Consider the following 15,240-nt stretch of genomic DNA (forward strand, 5'->3'; position numbering starts at 1 on the left):
AACAAACGTTGACTGAAGCACTGGCTCGTGCTGGTCCCAGAAGATAGATATGGTTCCCCCCTCGTGGGGCTAAATGCTGTGGTGGAGGAAGGGAGCAGGGAGAGTGTAAAAGAATGGATAAAAAGCAATCTATATTAATCATAGAATTACCATTTGATCCAGCAATTCCACTTCTGGGTATAGACACAAAAGAATTGAAAGCAAGGGAACAGACGTTTGTACCCCATGTTCATAGCAGCACTATCCACAGTCGTCAAAAGGTGGAAACAACCCATGTGTCCATCAATGGTGAGTCTATAAAATGTGGTACATCCGTAACGACAGAATGTTCTTCAGCCTTAAGAAGGACTGAAAAATAATAAAATAAAATAAAATAAAATAAAATAAAATAAAATAAAATAAAATGGAACAAAGTTCTGACACATGTTACAAGTTGGAGGAACGTGGAAGGCATTACACCAAGTGAAATAAGCCAGTGACAAAAGGACAAGTATCGTATGATTCCATGTATATGCGGTCCCTGGAATAGTCAGATTCATAGAGGCAGAAAGTGGAAAAGTTCCCAGGAACCGAGGGGAGGAGAGAATGGGGAGTTACTGTTTAACGGGTGTTGAGTTTCAGTTTGGGATGATGGAAAAGTTCTGGAGATGGCTAGAGGTGCTGGTCCCTTGACAATGTACTTAATGCCACTGAACTGGACACTTAAAAATGGCTAAAATGGTTCATTTTATGTTGTGTCTGTTTTGCCACAATAAAAAAAAAAGTTATACGTTTGGGACTCTGTCTTGAAAAAAATGAAATGAAAAGTTACAAAAATAGATTCATCTTATATTTATTTTATTTATTTTTTTAATTATTTTTTTTTTAATTTTTATTTATTTGACAGAGAGGCAGCGAGAGAGGAAACACAAGCAGGGGGAGTGGGAGAGGGAGAAGCAGGCTTCCCGCTGAGCAGAGAGCCCTATGCGGGGCTCGATCCCAGAACGCTGGGATCATGACCTGAGCCGAAGGCAGACGCTCAACGACTGAGCCACCCAGGTGCCTGATTCATCTTATATTTAACCAAAAAATGTAACCCAGATGGTCATATGATAGCCATCATGGTAAGGGTCAGAGAGGGCTCTCCCTGGAGCTGGAAGAACAGATAGCAGGTAACCCTGCTCTGGTTAGTGGGATTGGGGAACCAAAAGGGCTTCCTCAAGAGAATGGCATTTAAACTAAGCCCTGAGTTAGCTTGGTGGAAGAGGGGTGGGTATGTGTGGAGGACACAACCTTGCAGACAGAAGGAACAGCAAGGGAAGGCTGGGAGCAGGAAAGTCCCTCGGTGCCGCTGGGGACTCTCAAGGTCCATGCAGTGGAGCACAGGAGGAGGTGGAGTGGGGAGGGCACACTGGATGTGCAAGCCTTGCAAAGGATTTTAGGTTCCTCCCAGGAGCAGATGGAGTCCACCGAAAAGTTCGAGCAAGGGATTTTTATTTCTAATTTGCAAGCCCATTGACTCAGGTGAGCAGGAAGGGAAGCGAATTCATGTTATCTAGGGATTACTCTGTATCAGCTAGCTGCTCTACCCACATTCAGCTGTCACTAAGCCTGACACCGGGCACAGAGGACGTACTCAGTAATGATCCGGATGTGTGGCTTTACAGATGAGGCTTGGGGAGGTAAGGCCATTTGGCCCATGACAGCGATATGTGTGGGATCCTGGGCTCCGTGCATTACAGGGGCCTTCCCCGGACCTCCTCTAGCAGCTGTGTGCTTCCCTACAGGGTGAGAAAGCCAAGGGGCCCAGAAATTGTACCAGCCCAGAGCCCATACCTCTTTCAGACTGTACTATACGTGCTAAAACCCCACCTTTCCTTGCTCAGATAGCCTCAGCCCTCTTCCAGAGCCTCTTCCATGGGTCCCTCCTCCCAAGAACACTAGTATGTGTACCCCAGACCCAAGGGGTGGCCAAGGGGCAGTTGTTTGGGGGAGTGTGACTTTGGATTTGTGGCTGAAACGGCCCCCCAGGTGAGCCTGAGGCCCTCGTGCAAGGCAGAGCCTAGGGCAGTTTACTGGTCCCCTGGTGCTACTGTAAGAACTTATCACAGACTTATCCTCTTCCATTTCTGGGGGTCAGAAGTCTGAGGTGGAGCTCAGTGGGCTATAATCCAGGTGCTGGCAGGCCTCTACTCCTTCCCGGAGGCTTTCCAGGAGAATCCATTAACTTGCCGTTTCCAGTGTCTAGAGGCCACCTGTGTCCTGTTTGGGGCCCCTTTCCTCAAAGTCAGTAATCTCATCGCTCTGGCCTCTCTGCCTGTGTGTCACATCTCCCTGACTCTGCTTCTCCTGCCTCCCTCTCTCCCTTGTTAGGATCCTTGTGATTGCACTGGGCCCACCGGGATAATCCAGGATCATCTCCCTATCTCAGGTCAGGGGATTAGCTACCTCAATCCCCCTTTGCTGTGTGAAATAACATAGTCATAGTCTTCAGGGATTTGGCTGTGGATATCTTGGGCAAAGGGGGCATTATTCCGCCTACCACGGGTGGGAAGAGAAGTGGCTGAGTCAGGGACTAATTTTCCTTGTACCACCATAATCCCAGCAATGTTAAGAAGTCCAAATTCAAACCTTGAGTTCCAGGTCATTATGAAGGTGTATTTATTAAAGTAGGAGAATAGAATAGAAACTATATGTGATGGTTTCTTAGTTTATAATTTTTAGCTCTTTGGACATATGGTATATGGGCTCCTGCCACCAGCCCTGCTTGCAGTAGGGGGAGACCTAACCCAAAGTCACATGACAAGTAAGTGTACGAGTTAGAACACAGGCTTCACCATACAAAGGGAAGGAAGGCAACAGGTTGCTACCACTGTTTTACTCAGTTATTTTTTTTTAAAGATTTTATTTATTTATTTGAGAGAGACAGCACAAGCAAGGGGAGGGGCAGAGGGAGAGCAAGGAGCAGATTCCCAACTGAGCGGGGAGCCTGACCTGGGACTCGATCCCAGGACCCCAGGATCATGACCTGAGCCGAAGGCAGATGCCTAACGACTGAGCCACCCAGGAGCCCCTGTTTTACTCAGTTGTGATACTGTGTTTATCTCTGTGCCTCCCTGGTGGCTACGGGGCAGCCTGTTTTTGAATCTCCCATCCGGAATGTGGTTTCATGAAGCTTCTGAGGCTGCAGTTGTCCTCTGACTAGTTTCCAGTCTGCTCGTATCTTGCTCAGACCATTTATTGCCCCATGTGAATACCTCTTATACAGACCCAACAGTTGGCACCTCCGCTGGGATCGGGAGGTGGTTTAATCACTGTCCCTGCCCCCAAGGAGCTCACAGTCCAGTGAGGGCACCGGACAGCGAAATGGACAGTGACAGCTGTAGCTACAGTGGCAGGTGTGATCAGGGCAGATCCATGGCGGGGGTTAGGGCAAGCCTTTTTAGAGAAAGTGGTTCTCAAGCTGAGTCTTAACTAGGCCAGGAGGCTGAGAGCTGGAATTTGGGTTGAGAGAGTGGCATGTTCATAGAACGCAGAAGGGCAAGTTTCAGGTCATGATCATAGAACAGAGTGGGAGGTAAGAGGAGGCAGAAATAAGGCTTAAAATACTAAGAGCTGGATTGACCCTGATAGACTGTAGGCCTAAATGTTACTCCTCGCTTAGCTTCCGTGCCAGTAAGGTGTCTGGTATATAGCAGGTGCTTAATAAAATTTGCTGAGGGCGCCTGGGTGCCTCAGTCGGTTAAGCATCTGCCTTCAGCTCAGGTCATGATCCCAGAGTCCTGGGATCGAGTCCGACATGGGGCTCCCTTCTCAGTGGGGAGTCTGCTTCTCCCTCTGCCTGCTGCTCCCCCTGCTTGTGTGCGCGCTCTCTCTCTGACAAATAAATAAATAAAATCTTTTTTAAAAAATAAACATTTGCTGAAAGATTGAGTGACTTGGAGTTTCTGAAAACCGTGCAGAGGAACCTGTGCTCTGTAGCCCGGAGCCCGGGGGTTCGCAACCCTGGCCGCACGTTAGAATCACCTGGGGAAGTTTTAAAAACTAAAAATCTGGGCCCACGCCAAGCCAGTTTAGCCTGAATCTCAGCATATGGGGACTTGGTTCCCTGGGGTCATCTTAAAAACTGCCTAGGTGGTTCTAACGTGCACCCAGAGCTGAGAATTAGGGCTGCAGGCCACAGGAGGCCATGGAAAGGTTTTACCCAAAATCAGATGTGTGTGTTAGAAGTGCTCTGAATTGACAGCTCTACGGGAAATGAGTGGGGCTGGGTGCCGAGGTGGTGGGTGTTGAGAGGTCATTTTGGTGACCCAGGTGAGAGAGGATGAGAGCCTCGGCTCGAGATGGAGAAGCAAGTGGATGTGGAGAGAGTTTAGGAAGATAGTCAACAGGATCCGATGACTGGGGATGGATGGGTAAGAATCTAGGATGGCCCCCCCCTGCCATCAGGCTTGGGCAATTTAGATGAATAAGATTAAGTGTGACTTAACATTAATTGAGTGACTGTTAAGCTCTAGGCTTTCCCTAATCTCCCCCTTGCCTCAAGCCCTGAGTATAGCTCCAGCTACTTCCTTTTCTTCTTCATCACCGTCTCTACCCATTCTATCCACTTGGGGTGAGGGGATGACACTTGTTCAACAAAATTCGGCTCACAGGTAACAGTCTCTAGCTCCTTTCCTCCATGCCGTCCCAAAGACACACTCTTGGCCTGTTTTCTTTAAAAAAAATAATAAAAGGGGTACAGGAATAGAGGGGCAGCAGGGAGAAGTTTTCCCCTTTGTCATCTAAGCAACCCAGTATTTAGGAAAAACTGAGAAAAAGTTTAATCAGTTCAGGCCCATGTAAATCCAGTTGCTGCCACTGCCATCGTTCTGGTGCGTTTCCTGTGCCCCTCCCCCATTTCACTACGCATAGATGATTTTGTTCCTTTTATAGTTCTGATCACACTGGTGAAACTGAACTGATTATAAAAATGACAAGGCAGCTTGAGTGTGGTGCAGAGAAAGCAATGGAGAACTATACCCGGTGGAGACAAGAGCGTGGAAAGCAGGCTCTCATATGTTGTTGGTGGTAACATTGGTAGAGCCTTTCTGGAGGGCCACTTGACAAAATCTACCAAAATCTTATATATGCATGACCTTTACCCCATAATTCTACTCAGAATCATCCTGCAGAAATAAATGTTCAAGTGCACACAAATTTAGGTGAACAGGGTGTTTAATACATCCATTTTTAATAAAACAAGAAGAAACTGGAGCCAACCTAAGTGCTTATAAGGAGCTAAGTTAAATAGATTACAGGATGTCCAGTGCTGACATGGGAAGTGGTATGTTGTTATGGCAGGCAGCCCGTTGCAGGATGGTGTATGGTGTCCCCCTTTGGTGTTAAAGGCAAACAGAATGTTTATGTCCTGACAGGGAGGCACTGACCTGTGAATAGTGGTGATCACGAAGAGTGAACTGGTGCGATTCGGGAGCCAGAACTTGATCCCTGGAAGCTCCAGAGGCCCAAGCGCGTCGCCCTGAGATTCGGGCTCTACCGTGAGGCCCTGTGGCTCCGTCCCAGTCCTTCTTACCAGCTACGTGACCTTTGACAAGCCATTGCCCTTCTGTGCCTTCATTTTCTCACAAGTCAAGTGAACATCACGGTTGTCTCTATCTCACAGGGTTGAAGTGAGAATTAAATGATGTAATTCGTGGGGCACCTGGGTGGCTCAGTCGTTAAGCGTCTGCCTTCAGCTCAGGTCATATCCCAGGGTCCTGGGATCGAGCCCCGCATCAGGCTCCCTGCTCAGCGGGAAGCCTGCTTCTCCCTCTCCCACTCCCCCTGCTTGTATTACCTCTCTCGCTGCCTCTCTCTCTGTCAAATAAACAAATAAAATCTAAAACAAAAAAAAAGATTATTATCTAAAAAAAAATGATGTAATTCGTGCACCACACATAACAGTGCTTAAAGCCTAGGAACGTGAGGAATCAGTATTAGCGACGTCAGATTCCTGAGTTTGCATTCCAGCTTTGCCATTCATTGAGCAAATTTCTTCACTTCTCTGAGCCTCGGTTTCCTGCAAGGTTGTAAAGATTTGGGCTAGTGGTGTGTAAAGATCTTGCTGAAGAAGTTGTCTCTGGCTGTGGTTCCTGGCCCCATTGCAGAGTTAGTAATCCCAGTCTCTGGATTCTGTCCCCGAGAGTGGATCCCATTAAATCTCCAGTTGAGGGGGAGCACACTTCAGTGCTCTCGGAGCTAGAAGTAATTGAAGTGGGCCCAGCGGCCCCAGTGCCAGAGGTGGGGGACTGGTGGGGATGCGGTGAGAGGCAGGCTTCTGCTGCTACTCAGCTCCGGCCCATGTTGTCCGGTGGAGACCGGGCCAAGAGCTGCCAGATTTTACCATTTTTTAAGAGAAGTTGTGAAATCCCCTGATTTTTCCTCTTGGCAAAGTTCAATTTTGTAAACACTGTGAGGGCAAATAAAACATGGCGGCCAGTTGTGCGTAGCCCTCGAACTTCCCGTTCGCTAACTCCACTCTAGCTTTCCTTTGTTTGGTTTAGCAAAATATTGACTTAGTGCCTGCTCCACCCGTGCTCCTTCAGTGCCGGCTCCTGTTTACCGCCCCATCACCTCAGGTCCGACGGCCCAGCGTTCCCCTCAGGTATGAACTCCACTGGGTTCCAGATGGTGTCTCATTGTGGCTTTAATTTGCATTTCCCAGATCACTACGGAGATGATCATCTTTTTATTTATCTGTAGATGTTTTCTCTTCCTCGATAGAGTTTTTGTTTCGAGTCTTTGTATCATCCTCTTAGATTTAGAGCTTCCCTAATGGGACTTTTCTTTTGAATAACACCACACCCACTAGACTGGACCCCTTGTTTAGGTGTGGGGCCATCTGCCCGTCTTAGGAGGCCCAGCACCGAACACAGGGCCTGCCGCAGAGTAGGGGCTCACTAAAGAGTTGAATGAATCAAGTGCTATTTCTTCTTTTTTTTTTAATTTGTTCTTAAGATTTTTTTTTTTAAAGATTTTATGTATTTATTTGACAGAGAGAGAGACAACCAGCGAGAGAGGGAACACAAGCAGGGGGAGTGGGAGAGGAGGAAGCAGGCTTCCCGCTGAGCAGGGAGCTCAATGTGGGGCTCAATCCCAGGACCCTGGGACTGAGCCACCCAGGCGCCCCCGTTCTTAAGATTTTATTTATTTCTTTGTCCGAGAGAGAGTGAGAGAGAGCACAAGCAGAGGAGAGTGGCAGGCAGAGGGAGAAGCAGGCTCCCTGCTGAGTAAGTAGCCCGATGCGGGACTCGATCCTGCGACCCTGGGATCATGACCTGAGCCAAAGGCAGATGCTTAACCGACTGAGCCACCCAGGCGTCCCTCAAGTGCTATTTCAAGAGCATATTTCTTTATTTATTTTGCAGTTCTTCGCACAAGTATTATTGATTTAGCTATCAATTTATTCAACAAGCACGACCCCCCCTCCCCCGATGAGAAAACAGACTGAGAGACTTATCTGTGTTTTGCCGCATTAAGACCAGAAAGTAAAAAGAGGAACTGGCTGGCGGTAAGGGAACTGTGATTCTTTTAGGTGATTAGGGAAGTATCTTTTGAGAGGAGTACTGGCGCTTGAGAGAGGGCAAGATTGGATCTCTGATAATCATCAGCATAGAAATTACCCTAACATGACCCTGAAGATAATAAGCCTGAGAGGTGAGTGCTCCCTTGGGAGTTGGTGTATCACATTAATACCTGGAACTGAATGTGCCCCTTTCCTCATGACATAGAGGGTCCGCCCGCCTGCATTGCTCAGGCACAGAGTGAAACCTCTTCCGTGGTGAAGTAGAAAGGGCATTGTTTCACAGCCAGAGACCTGGGTTCCATTGCCAGTGGTTTCTGTTAACTCGCCGAGCCTCAGTTTCTTTTTCTGTAAAATGGGGACAATAATAACCTGACTCATGAGGCTGTCCTTTGAATGAGAAAACACCAAAAACAACAACAACAACAACAACAACAAAAAAAAACAAAAAAAGTGAGAAAACATTTAAGTACTCACTTATATTAGTAATACTAAGTTTCCCGTTTGGTTCTTGCTGTTGTTGTTACCATAATGAGCATTCACTCATACCAGGTCAGAGGGGCCTCTTATCTGGCGGGGAGGGGTCTAGCAGCATGGGTGACTCTGAATCAACCAGCTTGTCGGAGGCAACTCTGCTCCCATGAGTGGTCTTCCGGTGGATTTGCTGCTCAAGCCCGGTCTCTGTGTGTGGTGGCAGTTTCTCTGATTCTTGGTTACACAGCAACTTCTCTAGAGAGTAAGTTCCTTGAGGGCTGCAGGGCAGTCACGCTGGTTTGAGCACAGTGGTTCTGTATGGCTGGAGGTCATGCTGGTTTGAACACGGTGGTTCTGTGTGGCTGCTTTTGCATGTGTGCTCAGATGACCTGCTTTCTGTTTTCAAGGTAGTAGGGTAGGCCCGTCTCACAGCCCTTTTAACCAATACCCCCTGGAAATATTTGTGGCTGTGTTTATCAATTTCAGGGTGTCTTGACCAAGACGGGGGCTGCTTTTTCCCTTGGCTGTCCTTCATTTACCCTCCACTCAAGCCGTGCTTCGGTTTCCTCCAATACCGCGGGTTCTGTCAGAACCCCAGTGTCCTTACACCTGCTGTTGTCTCTCCGGGAATGTTCTTCCACTCACTTCTCCCCAGCAAATTCCTTCCTGCTCATCCTTCAAGAGCTGGATCAGGTGATCCCTGTCCGAAGCCTCCGCTGGCCCTGTCTTCCTGGTGCACATTCATTCACTCACTCACTCAGCTCCAGCTTGACTGAGGGTCCACAGTGTACCAGGCAGAGGCTACTGGGACTCATTACCAAAAAAAAGTCCTTGCCTTAAAGAAGTTCACAGGCTAGCAGGAGAGTGGGACACAAACATGCAGACAGACACGCTGACTGTGTTAGGGAAGCACTGAGGAGGAGCACCACACCAGCCTTGGGGGGCAGATGGCAGGGAAGTTTCCTGAAGGTGGTGACCTGAGTCTTATGAGAGTGTGGGTGTACAGGTGGAGGGACTAGTGCAGGCAAAGACATAGAGGAAAGATAATGTGGTATGTGCAGAACAAAGGTAAGCAGTTGTTTTTGCTGGAACATAGGCAGGAGCTAGAAAATGTAGGAGACTTTCTAGCACCATATGAAATTGTCATTTCTGTAGGTCAAAACAGAAATAGTCAGGTATTATCAATTTCATATGGTTCAAATGAATATGTCACCCTAAGGGTCTTGAATCTTCGTGTTTCTCAAACTTATGTCATTCTTGAACCAACTTCATGATTTTATTTATTTTTTATTTTTTATTTTTTTAAAGATTTTATTTTATTTATTTAACAGAGATAGAGACAGCCAGCGAGAGAGGGAACACAAGCAGGGGGAGTGCGAGAGGGAGAAGCAGGCTCATAGCAGAGGAGCCTGACGTGGGGCTCGATCCCACAACGCCGGGATCACGCCCTGAGCCGAAGGCAGTCGCTTAACTGCTGTGCCACCCAGGCGCCCCAACTTCATGATTTTAACCTTCCAGGATTCCTAGCTACTAAGTATCCCGTTAGTTTTGATATGAAGAGACACCCTTTTGTACTTAGATAAATTTATTTTAAAAGGAAACTTTATGTCGAAATGGAAAAAAATACATCCTTTGACATAAAAAGAAGCTCCGAAAACAAAACTCTTGCTAGATCTGTTGCCCGTCATGCTCTGCCTAAAAATTGCCCTCCAAAAAGAGGTCTAAACAATTGTTAGAGAAGTTTGCCGCTGAAAAGTTTCAGAGAGTGCACATCACTGAAGAACCCAAGAAAGTTCATGGCAGGGATTTCAAGAGATGGAATCAAGAAATATTTGAGAATGAAAATCACCATGTTTAATGAGATGCGATAGTAGAGAAAAGGGGAATCAAGAATGGCCTTCAAAGGTCTAGCCTGGACGGCTGAGGGTAGATGTTGGTGCCAGCTTTAGACGTGGTGAAACAATAATTTAGGAGGGGACATGGGTGAGGTAAATTTTGCACATCTTGCGTTTGAGATACCCAACAAACAGCAGAGTGAGGTTCTGGAGCAGAGTTATTGGGTAAGCTGACAGTGTAAGCCCTCGGATAGAGGAGCTGGGGAGGCAGCCATTTTGGCCGCTGTGCTTTGCTGCACATCCTCCCAGCCTGAGAATAGGTCTTTGCCCTCCCCTATGGAGGAGTGTTGGAGTTTCCAGGGGGCAACACTCTTCTTAGTCATCTCTGCCTCAAGAGCTCCTAGGACGAAGAGGGGGGAGGAGAGGAGGTTTAAGGAGAAGATGGCAAGTTCCATCTCGAACCTGCTGAGTCATAGGGCCGTGGGGGGGCGGGGGGATATCCAGGGGGAAATGCCCATCAAACAAATTCTGACCTCCGTCCAGGCACTCTAAAGTTTGAGACTAAACCTACAGATCTGAGAGTCACTTGCCTGTAGGGGGTGGTAGAAACCGTGAGAGTGCGTGAGAACACGCAGAGTGTAGTAGCAAAAAAGTAGCAGGCCCAGGATTAAAGCTAGAGGAACCACATCATTTAAGGGAGAGAGGTGGTGGACAAGGAGACCATTAAGGAGACAAAGAAGGAACAGAATCAGGAGGGTGAAGTGTCATGAGAGCCCATAGCCTGGAGTTTCCCAGAGAGGAGAAATCACTGATGTCAGATACAGCAGAGAGGTCTGCCCCTGAAAACAGCTTGCAATTGGGATTTTACTGGTGACCTTAGAAAAGTTGTTTTCAGTAGAGTGGTGAGAATAGAAACTAACATTACACAGCATTGAGGAGATGAACAAGCATAGGCATCAAATGTAGACTATATTTTTGGGGAGGTATAACATACCTTTCTTCCCTATTCACTCAATATTAACCCGCTACTATGTGCCGGGCACTATTCTAGGCGGTAATGAATACAACAGTGAACAAAAAGTCCCTGTTTTCATGGAGCTTACAATCTAAGGGTAGAGAACGAGAGACACTGTATAAAAATATACCAGGTAGATGTAAGTTTTTTAAAGAAAAATAGTGACAGATGTGTGTGTGCCCGCACGCATGCGCTATTTTATATAAGGTAATTAGATAAGGTCTCTGATCGAGTTACTTAAAAAAAAAAAGATTTATTTATTTGACAAAGAGAGCACAAACAGGGGGAGCAGCAGGCAGAGGGAGAGGGAGAAGCAGCCTCCCCAGCCAAGCGGGGAGCCTGATGTGGGGCTGGATCCCAGGACCCTGGGATCATGACCTGAGCTGAAGGCAGACGCTTAACTGACGGAGCCACCCAGACACCCTGATTGAGTGACTTTTGTAAGGGGTTGCTGAGTTTGTTTTAAAGGACAGTATCAGATTAATTGTAGTCCTTAGCTCTTGGTACATTGTCTACAATGTTAAAATACTTAATTTATAGGTGTTATCACTCCCCTACCTAGAATCCATGAAAGATTATAATAAAATACAAATTCCTTGCCATGGCCTCTAAGACTCTTCCTACTGTGCCTTCCTCATCAAATTCATCTTCTCCTTACCATTCCACTCCAGCCATACTCAGCAAAGCTAAATTGATTGATTGAATGAATGATTGATTGATTGAATGAATGAAGTGTGTCAGTTGGATGGTGTTTTCCCAGATGGCTTCTCTGGAAATGGGCAGCAAGGTCAAAGAGCTTGAACCTTGGTGCCAGACAAACATGGCTTTGACGCCTGACAGTGCTGCTTACATATTGTGACCGTTAGGTGACCATTCGTAGGTCTATAATCCTTAGTTTTCCCTTTTTTGAAATGGAGATTGCATGAGATCTATATTGTAGGAATAAGGATAAAGTTGATAGTTCATGCAAATTGTGTAGCATGATATCTGGCATGTTGCAAGTGCCAAGAATTGGATTATTATCATCATCATCGTTATTACTTTGATCAGGCCTCCTCAGTTAACAGATAAGGAACTGGGTCTGGCCAGAGGCAGGGAGTGAGTGAGTCAGGGATGGAGGAGAGGTGACCAGCACTAGGTATTCAGACACGTGGGCAGGCCAGTGTGGGCTTTGGAGCCAAGCAGAGCAAATTTGGGGCTTGTCATTTACCACGTTTAACCCCATTGCTCAACCTCTCCGGAGCCTTGGGTTCTCCCTCCTTAAGAAGCCTCACGAGATTGGTGGAGGGTGGAGACATGACACGTGTAAGTATGACACAGAGCCGTGTAAGTATGACACAGAGCCGGGCCCACCCACCAGGAAGGCAAGTAGCCGTTCTTCCCGCCCCGCCCTGCAGTGGTGCTGCCTTCTTAATCCCTATTTAACCCAGTGGGTTTTATTTATTTATAATTTAATCAATCTAGACTTAATCCAATCAGTGTATCTCCTTCTTCCTCGCCTGCCCTCCTCCGCTTTCTCTCTTTACTGTCCAGGCCTGTCAGTTCCAGGCTCTCTGCCTTTGGAGTCCGTGTTTTTGAACAACTTCCTTGCAAGAGCATTCTCAGCAAAGACCACAGCCACATTCTAAGTTGCAGGGGCCGAGGGCACAGGCTCACTTACATTTCCTAAGCACCAATGTCCTCCTCTGTGAAACGTTTAGTGAGGATTAACTAAGATAACATGACTGGTTGATAGCCTTCTGCCAGGTGTGTTCATACACAATCTCATTTAATCTACAAGACAGTGGTGCTGGGAGGGAGATCTTTCATGCAGCTCTGTCAATATCATGCCTACTATGTTCTAAGTACTGTTTTAGCCACAGCAGTGCCTCCTGGAGCTCACACAATGGGAAGAGACTATAAAAACATGAACCACTAAATGAGGTAATTTCAAATTGTGATAAAATCACAAAAATAAAGAGCTAAGAGGAGGCGTTTAGGTTACTACCTAGATACAATTTATATAAATTCATATAATATACAAATATCAATGTTTATGGTAGCTTTAAAATGTTTATGGTAGCTTCTTTTCCTGGTAAATACAGATTCTCAGTGGACTGCTCTCCAGGGCCATTACAGAATGCTGTTCAGCCCTCTTTAGACAAAGGGCCTCCGGGAGTTTCTGGGCCTGATACTCTTAAATTGTGAGTGGAGGGTTTAATCTACCTTCAAGGCAGTCTGCGAGGTGTGGATTTCCAATCTCAGACCATTCCCTGGAGCTGGCAGTCTCCGCTAGCATGGCTGTGTTTGACGAAGGCAAATCCAGCCCGCGAAACCAAGAAAGATACCATCCCTAAGTAAATAACCAACTGAGCATGCTTGAAGGATGTGAAACAAAGATGAATGTAGTCAATTCAGAAAAAATGAGCCCGTTGGGGAAGAAAACAGCGGCTACAGCTGTCCAGAACAAAACTGCGCGGATGGCGGGTTTGATATTCTCCTTTATGGCAGAACACAATATTCTCTTTACCAAAGCATTGAATTTTCCCCAATACTTGCTGCTTAAAAAAGGGGGAAAAATCCCTACTGTATACCAGTTGCTTAGCATAACATATTAATAAGCTTCACAAGAAATATATAAAGTAGGAGGAAACAATTTTAGCCAGTGTAGGTAACTTGACCGGGAGCCACCGTTAGCACTGGTGGAGCTGGGCCTGGGGCTCAGGTCGTCACTGAGCGCCAGCCCTGCATCCTTTATACCCACCATCCAACCAACCTCAGATGCTGCCTGCTTGATAAGATAGAGGAGGGGCACGGGTGCCCAGGTGGCACAGCAGTTAAGCGTCTGCCCTCGGCTCAGGGCGTGATCCCGGCGTTATGGGATCGAGCCCCACATCAGGCTCCTCCGCTATGAGCCTGCTTCTTCCTCTCCCACTCCCCCTGCTTGTGTTCCCTCTCTCGCTGGCCATCTCTCTCTCTGTCGAATAAATAAATAAAATCTTAAAAAAAAAAAATAGAGGAGTGGCAGAGCCCAGACCAGGAGAGGTCCAAGAGAGAGGCCCTCCATCCACCAGCAGTCCTCCCTCAACACACGGTTCAGCCCGTGGAATTCTCACTTAACAATTCCATGAAAGGCACAAACTCCTCTCTGCTATTAAGGACAAGATGGTTGGCTGTTTTTGTATTTGTTTTTCAATGTTTTAAATGACTCTAGTACCAGTCAGCCTGAGATTGCTCTTTTCCAAAATTAAAATACCTTTTAATTATTTTCATTATAGGGGTGCCTGGCTGGCTCAGTTGGTAGAGCGTATGAATTGTGGTCTTGGGGTTGTAAGTTCGAGCCCCACGTTAAGTGTAGAGACACTTAAAAATAATAAAAATAATAAAATCTTAAAAAAAGTTATTTTCATTATAAAAGTAGACTGTACTTGTTGCAAAAACTCAAAGTGTGCCTACCGGAAGATTCCCATCTTGGGGCGCCTGGGTGGCTCAGTCATTAAGTGTCTGCCTTCGGCTCAGGGCATGATCCCGGTGTTCTGGGATCAAGCCCCACATCAGGCTCCTCCTCTGGGAGCCTGCTTCTTCCTCTCCCACTCCCCCTGCTTGTGTTCCCTCTGTTGCTGGCTGTCTTTGTCAAATAAATAAATAAAATCTTAAAAAAAAAAAAAAAGAAGAAGATTCCCATCTTTCTCCCACAGTATAGCCTTAAACTAACTTCTGAGCAGAATAAGATGAGTCTTTTAATTCCTCTGATAGGGGTCTCTATAGTGTAGGTAAGAGAGCTAGGGAGTCCCCCGCAAGTTTTCAGATGATAATCTGGGCTGGCTTTAGTTTAATAATAATTAGTTCAATTTTCAGGAAACCTTCATGGAATGTCACGTGTGTGTTAGGCGTTGCTGATCTAAGATGACAAAATAGCCTCTGACTTTAGGGAACTCATATTGGTGTTAAACACCCTTGTGTAAACTAAGGATTGCAGTGGTAATCCCTAGTGAACATATATGGAATACCATTTTTAGGACTGGTTAAAAACTTCCTTTTTAATTAAAATGGCACATAATTTACTAATCAGAGAAGTATTCAAGCGTAAGAGTGCTTTACTTTGCAGGTAAGCCTGACTCGGGCTGACACAGACGGGGCACAGGAGTGGGGTGCACCCTCTCCAGTAATCCCTAGCAGCACGCATTGTTTCTTTTCAGTCTGGTTGTTGAGATCTCCCTAGGTAACATGCGCAAAATGTTCCGTGTGGCCCGAGTATATGCCAGGTCGGTTAGTCAGCAATTCTGTTTCAAGAATCGGCCTGTTTTCCATTACACCAATGGTACATTTTCAAAATGGAAGGAATTTAAAATGTGAAAGCATTTGCTGTGGAGAAGAGGGAGACTCTGGGACCA

The sequence above is a fragment of the Ursus arctos genome, unplaced genomic scaffold (assembly GCF_023065955.2).
Source record: "Ursus arctos isolate Adak ecotype North America unplaced genomic scaffold, UrsArc2.0 scaffold_32, whole genome shotgun sequence".
Lineage (NCBI taxonomy): Eukaryota > Metazoa > Chordata > Mammalia > Carnivora > Ursidae > Ursus > Ursus arctos.